Below are 7,855 nucleotides of genomic sequence, written 5' to 3' on the forward strand. Positions count from 1 at the left end.
ACAGAAAAGAAACAGAACAGGAGAGCTGCCTCTAGCTGTTCCTGCCTCCTAGGCTTGCCTCTCTCTGAGGTGGTAAGGGGCACATACTCCAGCCTCATGAGGACAGTTGTGCTTCATTTCTGGGCATGGGGCCTTTCTTTACCCTTCTCCCTCTGGTGTGAGACTCCCTTCTCTTGGAGTCTGAAAATCCCAGGCAGCCAAGATGTTCTCAACTCACTCTAACTAATGCCGTATCAGCCATGTGATGCCCCTGTGGAGATGCAGGCGTGCCTCTTTATTTTCCCCTCAGTGACAATAAGGTGTAGCTTGTAAATCTCTCAAGTTGATTTTTCGCTTTTGATTGCAACCCAGGGCTGATGAAAATTTTCTGCATGTTTATGACCCATCAGTCCTTCTAATGGAGAGAAAGGCATTCGACCCCTGTGCTCAAGTCAGTAGCCTACTCAAAGTCCTATGCATGACAGAATTTTGTTATGCATTTTAAATGATATGGAGCTCATATACACCCTAGATAAAACTTGATGTCTCTGGTTAAGTCTTCCTGTTTAAATTTATCTGTCTTCCCAGAGCTGGCTCCACTGAACCCTGAAGCTTGAGGAAAGCAGCAGAGCACTTTCCCTGGGAAAGCAGGGGTGATGCCCTAGCGTTCACCTTCCCCTGACCTAACTCTGGACCTGCCCCATGGTGTCCAGCAGCTGTCTGCCGTGGGCATCACTCCTGATGGTCACACACTTGGGACATCTGTACCTGTGCAGCCACTCAGCCACTCCAGCCACTCTCCAGGGCTGGAGAGTGTAAATTCTGTGAATACAGGTACGGGCACAGCTAGTCTGCTGCTGCCTCTCTCATAGTCACATCGGTGTTGAGCACATGATGAACCCTCAGTATTTCCCAAAAATGAATGATTGCAATGAGTAGTGGAGATTTTGTCTACACAACTACCACACGCTGTAGCAAATATTTAAATATAACTAAGTAAGATAAATTTATAAATAACTATATAAAGAAATAAGCAGTTTAAATTAAGAAACTTCTGGGGCTGGTGTTGTGGTATGGTGTATTAAGCCATTGCCTGCAATGCTGGCATCATATATGGATGCCAGTTCAAGTCCTGGATGCTCTGTTTCCCATCTGGTTTCCTCTTTCTTTTTTTTTAATTTATTGTATTTATTTGAGAGGTAGAGTTACAGTGAGAGGGAGAGATATCCGCGGGTTCACTCCCCAAATGGTCGCAACCGCCGGAGCTGCGCCCATCTGAAGCCAGGAGCTTCTTCCCGGTCTCCCACGTGGGTGCAGGGGCCCAAGCACTTGGGCCATCTTCTACTGCTTTCCCAGGCCATCGCAGAGAGCTGGTTTGGAAGAGGAGCAGCCGGGACTAGAACTGGTGCCCATATGGGATGCTGGCGCCAGAGGTGGAGGAGTAATCTACTGGGCCACGGCACTGGCCCCTAGTTTCCTGTTAATATGCCTGGGATAGAGTGGAAGACGTCCCAAGTCCTTGGGCCACTGCACCCCTGTAGGAGACCCAGATATTATTCCAGACTCCTGGCTTTGGTCTGGCCCAGTCTAAACCATTTACCTTCATGTGTAATTAAATTTGAAACAGAATAGCTAAATGGAGTCCAGAAATATCCTACTGGCAAATTAGAGGGTGGACTCATTTACCCAGATAAGGATTCTTAACATTACAAAGGGGAAAAAAGGTCCCTTGAAGTAGCACTTATTTAAGTGTTTGTTTACACATCATTACTTGCTTAACAGAGGACGAAACTAAAAGTTCAGTTGTTCCAAGCTATTGCTGATTAAACAGCAATCAGAAATGAAGATAAAGTGAAAGATTGTAATAACAAATGGACACTTATACATCCATTATAAAAAATCTCATTTTATATAACCCAAAGGGAAAATTCCAGAATCTCCAGGTCTCTGCAGGACACCCAGCCTCTTATTCAAACCACATTTAGCTCACACAAGTAACTGTGTAGCTCTGGGCACCTGGGAAGTACGAGGAAGAGACAAGGGATTCTCATTCTTGGATTCTTGGCTCCACATTGCTGTGTCATTAATTCTCCCACTCTTTTGGCCAGAGGAGTCAGAAGGGAGGAGAAATGCCAGGAACTTCAGCAGTCCGTGTAAAGGATCCCAATCACAGGAATCTTGATTCTGTTGGCGGGAAAAGGTGTGACTGGGCAGGCCCATTGCTAAGGCCCCATCCAAGCCACTCTGTTTTCTCTTGCAATTCTGTGGCAGCAGCAGTTTTCCCTCTGTATGTCAGTAAAAGAAACCTGGCTTCCAAAAAGGAAAGGCAATTTATTCAAGTTTGCTAAGCACGCAAATGAAGGTCCAACTGCATTGGGCTCCCAAGCCTATGACTTCCCCCTTACACATTCTGCCTCTGCAGACATAGCCCAAGGTGACAGGTGATGAAGATGTTACAGGCCTAGGTCTCTTAATCTTTATTCCAGTTTCTTGACCCTACAGAGATAAGGACTCAAGTGTCATAAAGAGCCATATATACAGTGCCCCAGTGAGAGCAGGATTCCTTTAACAGAGAGAGTGCGTGCATTCACAGGTGAGTGTGGTTACTCCACACAGATACCTGTCACGCAGAGAGCTGCCTGTGAGGAGAGAGGGCGGGAGGAGTTCAGAGAGGACATGGGCACGGTCAAAGGGCTAACAGCAGCCCTCTCAGTATCAGTGTCTTTCCTGAGATCGGGCTGGTGGAGTTTAGCTTGAGTGAGGCTCTCTGAGAGTTCGCTGGCACCTCCACATGTAGGTTAACTTCCACCTGGTCATCATAGTGTCTTCTTCCTGGTTCTGGATGGGACACAGGTGCACCCTGAGAAAGTGGGGTACAAGATTGACAGGGAAGGGATGGAGTTACAGTGCAGGGCTGGCAGAAAGCCCCACTCACATATTTCTCCATAATCTTCCTGCCTAGTTCCCCCAAATCACAAATAGAAAACGAGCAGATCCGCCTCTGTAAACATGATTTGAGGGCTCAGACTAGGTAGTAACAAATCCATGATTTGGATTAAAAAAGTTCTTAGGTGCTTTAACCCTGTTCCTTCTATATTCACAGACAGAATTGGTATCGGTCCTACTAGTTAATTATCAGGATTATCCTTAGAGGTCTGACTTAAGGTTCAGATGAAGCAGAGAGAAGTCAGACTTAAGCAGCCTGTGTTCACCCCAAGACCAAGATGGAACTGGGTACCGTTGATTGCTAGAATTTCCTACTACCCTGAACTCAGATTTTAGCTTTAGGAGATCACAAGTTGTAAAATCTATTCAAATGAATAGATTTCAAAATAATTACTGCCTGATGAATACTGAGATATTCATCATTTAAGCTCAGTCTTATCACATACTTCACCTGACATTAACCAGGCACACCATAAGTATGCCTGAAATTAATACAGTTGGTCTCTAGGCAACTCCAGTCTTTCCCCCACAACCCCATGGGTTCCATGAAACCATCAGTCACGTACTTAGCACTCTCTGACTTTTTAAATAATTAAAACCCTTACAGTCAGGTTTGTTGCATTTGTATTCATTTCCCTCACTCTCTTGAGGGATTTCATTGGGTAGCTTTAAAAAAGATATTTTATTTATTTGTTTATTTGACATTCAGTGTGACAGAGATAGGAGAGACAGAAAAAGGGGTCTGATTAACTCCCCAAATGGCCACAGCCACCAGGTTTGAGCCAGGCCGAAACCAGGGGTGAGGAACTCCGCCTGGGTCTTTCACGTGGGTGGCAGGGACTGAAGTACTTGGGACATCTTCACAGCTTTTCCAGGCACATTAGCGGGGAGCTAGATCAGAAGCAGGCCAGCCAGGTTGGAACCAGAACTCCAATATGGGATGTGACATCGCAAGCCGTGGCTTCACCCTTGGTGCCATTATTTATCTTTTTTGAAGTTTATATAAGGGTTCAGCATTTATTGAATGATTTCTATGTGGCAAATAAATTCTCAGAAAGTATTTACTAATTTTAATATTTGAATGCAAAATGATATATTTGGTGACAGCAGGATTTCAGCATAATTGCAAACCACTCGTACCTTCATTCAGTCATTCAGCAAATGTTTGTGTTCGCTGTTTGTGTCACACTAGGAATGCAAATACAGAGGTGATTGGCAAGCTTTCTGTCCCTTATAAACCTTCTAATAGGGTGTGAGAAAATGAGAAATTATTGATTATAAGAGAAGAAAATAGAAAGTGCATTGCTGTTGGCAAAGTCTAGGGAAGAATACACAAAGACAGAACCGAACATGAATGGCAGAAGGAGGTGCGAGAATGGAGAGGCTTTGGATGGGAATTGTGTGAGATGTGACTTGGAATCAGCCAGGTGGACCAAGAAGAAAGGAAGGTAAAAGCACAAGCTTCTGAGACTTGATATTCCAGGGGCCAAGGAGAGTCTCAAGTATGACTGAGTGACACCTGGAAACGAATCAGGAGACGGAGGTGGAAAGTGCGCCTTTCCCTGTGCCTCTGTCTGTGCCCACATGCGCTGAGCACACAGGGCCTGAGCAGCAGGGAACTGTGATATGCAGCACGGCCCTGGCGGAGCAGCAGAGCTGAGAGGTGCTGGCTCCTGTGTGAAGGACAGCACTGCTCTGCAAGGTGAGGCCGAGCTTGCAGGAAGCCAACCCCGGTAGCTGGCCTGAGAGACAGGCCAGAGGGGGCAGTGCAGAACCCCAAGGCATCTGCCATCCATGGCTCACAGTGTGACTCGGGGACTAGATTCTCCTTGATTGCCACCATGATCAGGAGGCCCAACTGAGATGAAGAGGAAACTGGGATGAGGCCTCATCCAGTGCAGCCCAATGGCCAAAGAAAACGGAGACAAATCTAACAGCTGTGCCCTTGTTCCTGTGCAACCTGCAGGCCCCGTGGGGTCCTGAGGACCTGCATAGAAACCGAAGCTCGCTTCCTTTTTGAGACACAGGCACTGGGGTTGGACATTTGAAGGGACAAAGGCTAGACTTCGGGGATGAATAAATCTGGCCCAGAACATGGCTCCAGAAAAAAGAAACCTGAGCTATTTTTAGCAGAACGTCTAGTCTCAGTTTTCCAAGCTGCATACCAACCCCTATTGACCTCTGACCTGTTCCCACATTCATTTTCCTTTCCTGACCTGGAGTGTCTGACCTCTGGAAGAGAGTAGATAATGAAACTCTAGGAGGCTCCAGGCCAGTTCAGCAAAGGCCAGATGAAAAAAAGTCCACGGAAGATCAGTTGAAGGGATATGAGGGCAGCCAGGACAAAGCGGAGAGGGAGCTATGAAGAGTAGGTTCCATGTCAGAGGAAGATCAGGCAGGAAGCAGTTATAAAATATTTTAGGCTTTTGAGAGCCACATTCTATCTGCATCGCTTATTGTTATTTTGGTTTGCTTTTAAAAAGATTTTTATTATTTATTTATTTGAAAGGCAGAGTTAGAAAGAATCTTGCATTTGCTGGCTCATCCCCCAAATGGCTGCCAAGGCCCAAGGCTGGGCCAGGCCAAAGGCAGGATCCTGGATGCCATTCAGGTCTTCCCGTGGGTGCAGGGGCCCGAGCACTTGGGCCATCTTCCACTGCTTTCCCACGTGCATTAGCAGGGAGCTGGGTTGGAAGTGGAGCAGCAAAGCTTGAGCTGGCACCCACATGGGATGCTGTGCCCGTAGGTGGCAGCTTACCCCGCTATGCCACAACCGTGGCCCCCAGATGTACATTTAAAGCCTGTGTTGTGTGCTGCATTAAATGAGACCACAGCAGGCCCTGTCTAGGGAATGTACCAGAAGAGCAGTCAGCCCGGGTTTGATTGTGCTTTCCCCCAAGTGTTCATGTGTTAGGAGCTTAGCTCCCAGGGTACGATGGAATTTTAACAGGTGAGGCTACATGGAAGGGCCTGAGGATGCTGGTTTTCTGGAGTGAGTCCTTGTGAGAATGAGTTGTCATTAAAGCCTGACATGACCTCTGACTCTCTCTCAGGCTTCCTGTCTCCTGATGTGGTTTCTCCCTCTGCCAAGCATCCCTGCATTGTGATGCCATCTGCCACGAGACTCCCTGAAGCAAAGCCAGTGCTGCCACCGCCCCCTGGAACCTCAGAACCGTGAGTGCTTCTCTGTTCTCTGTAAGGTTCCTCAACCTCAGTGGTTCAGTATAGCAATGAGAAATGGGCTAATAGACAACCGAATGTTGTTAAGAATTTGGAAAGTTAAGGACCATGTACGTCACAGTCAGTTTGCTTCGTGATCATCAGAATTCGGATCAGCGTAACTGCAGTTTTGTTCACATGGTCAAGAACCGAATCCACAGGGGGACAGTAGGTTCCTGTTGCCCCACGGGTTTCCTTCCTTGCTCCTTCCCTGACCCTCTTCACGTTTCCCCACCCTGGGCCCCTTCTGTTCTTCCCCTTTTAAGCTCAGTTGTGTCTCCCTGGGACATCTTCCTGCTGCATTTGTTCAAGGCCAAGGTGATGGGAACCATCTGAAAGCTTTCCTCTTACCTATTTCTCCATCAAAGGCTGTCAATCACTTTGCTTGACAGCTGATGCTGCAGGTAGAAAGCCCTGACTTCCCTTCCTCCTAGGTCAGTGGCACAAAAGCAGAGCCTCCTAACATCTGGAAATGGGAAAACTTTTCAAAAATGACTCAGCAGTTGCTGTAGGTGAGGGATTGCCTGGTAATGATGCCTGGGGGAGTGACAGAGCAGATGTACCACACCTCCCCTAAGTCTCCTAACAAAGGATCCCTTTGCCTTCTCTCTGAGAGGGAAGAAGTGGAATAAGGAGGGAAACGGAACTCCGGCCCTTGCTGATACCATGGAGTGAGGCTCACGGAGTCCAAATCCTCTTGGAAGCCTGTATTTTCACTCTTTATTCCAACTGTCATTTCACAGTTGGCTTTCTGGGTAAAGAATGGTTCTGCACATCTGCAAGACAATCTCTCTGCATATCTGTGCAGGAATCTTCTTCATCTGCAGCCTTGTGTACTCATGAGCTCATTTGATCCTTACAGCTGTCATACGTAATCTTTGCCATGATGATAAAAATCATTTAATTCTTACTCTGTTCCACCGAGTATCCTAGGGGTTTTAGGCTGCCTAACTTAATCCATATGAATCCTAGGATGGAGATATCTGATTGTTCCCATTTTGCAGATGCACAAGCTTAAAAGCTGGATAGTTAGTTTATCTCCCTTAGACAAAGATGGTCAACTTTTCAAGGTCGTGTAGCTTTTTGATTACAGAGCTGGCATCAACGGTGAGGTGTGCTGTTAGCATCTCCCCAGTGTTTGTGTTAGGATGTTAGGTTGTTACACACTTATCTCGCTGAGCAGTGTTTCTGAAACTGTAGTTTTTTTAAGAAAAGATTTATTATTTATTTGAAGGGCAGAGTGATAGGATATTAAAGAGAAAGAGAGAGGGAGAGAGAGAGATAAAGACATGTCTTCCATCTGCTGATTCACTCCCCAAATTGCCACAACACCCAAGGCTGGGCCAGGCTAAAACTAGGAGCCTGGAACTCCATCTGTGTCTCCCACATGGATGAAAGGGGCTCAAGGACTTGGGCCATTCTCCACTGCCACCCCAGGCACATTAGCAGGGAGCTAGAGTGGAAGCAGAGCAGCAGCGTTCTAACCGGCACTCTAATATAGGATGCAGGTGTCAAAGGCTTAACCCTCTGTGCCTTACCGCCACCTCCATTGTTTCTCAGACTTCAATGTGTGCAGATTCACCTGTGAAGCTTGTTAAATGCAGATTCATGCAGTAGGTCTGGGGTGAGGCCCATGAACTTGCATTTCAGTAGCTCCTGGGTGATACTGATGCCATGGACCCAGGCTTGACACTTCATATATTTTAACTTT

The 7,855-nt window shown here is 46.8% G+C and overlaps 1 protein-coding gene across 8 annotated transcripts in view; it reads left to right on the forward strand.

Annotated features, from left to right (window-relative positions):
- Nucleotides 1-7,855, forward strand: part of LOC149122095 (uncharacterized) — a 74,313-nt gene that overhangs the window by 39,553 nt on the left and 26,905 nt on the right. For 7 of the 8 annotated variants that reach the window (XR_016221055.1, XR_016221054.1, XR_016221053.1 and 4 more), the window contains one exon: nt 5,979-6,099. The gene's annotated coding sequence lies outside the window, so the exon portion shown is untranslated. Of the gene's footprint in view, nt 1-5,978; nt 7,852-7,855 lie in introns of those variants that run through there. The other variant, XM_089313614.1, reaches the window with a different exon arrangement.

Source organism: Oryctolagus cuniculus, chromosome 15, assembly GCF_051225735.1.
Source record: "Oryctolagus cuniculus isolate XC-2025 breed Fujian yellow rabbit chromosome 15, ASM5122573v1, whole genome shotgun sequence".
NCBI classification, from domain to species: domain Eukaryota; kingdom Metazoa; phylum Chordata; class Mammalia; order Lagomorpha; family Leporidae; genus Oryctolagus; species Oryctolagus cuniculus.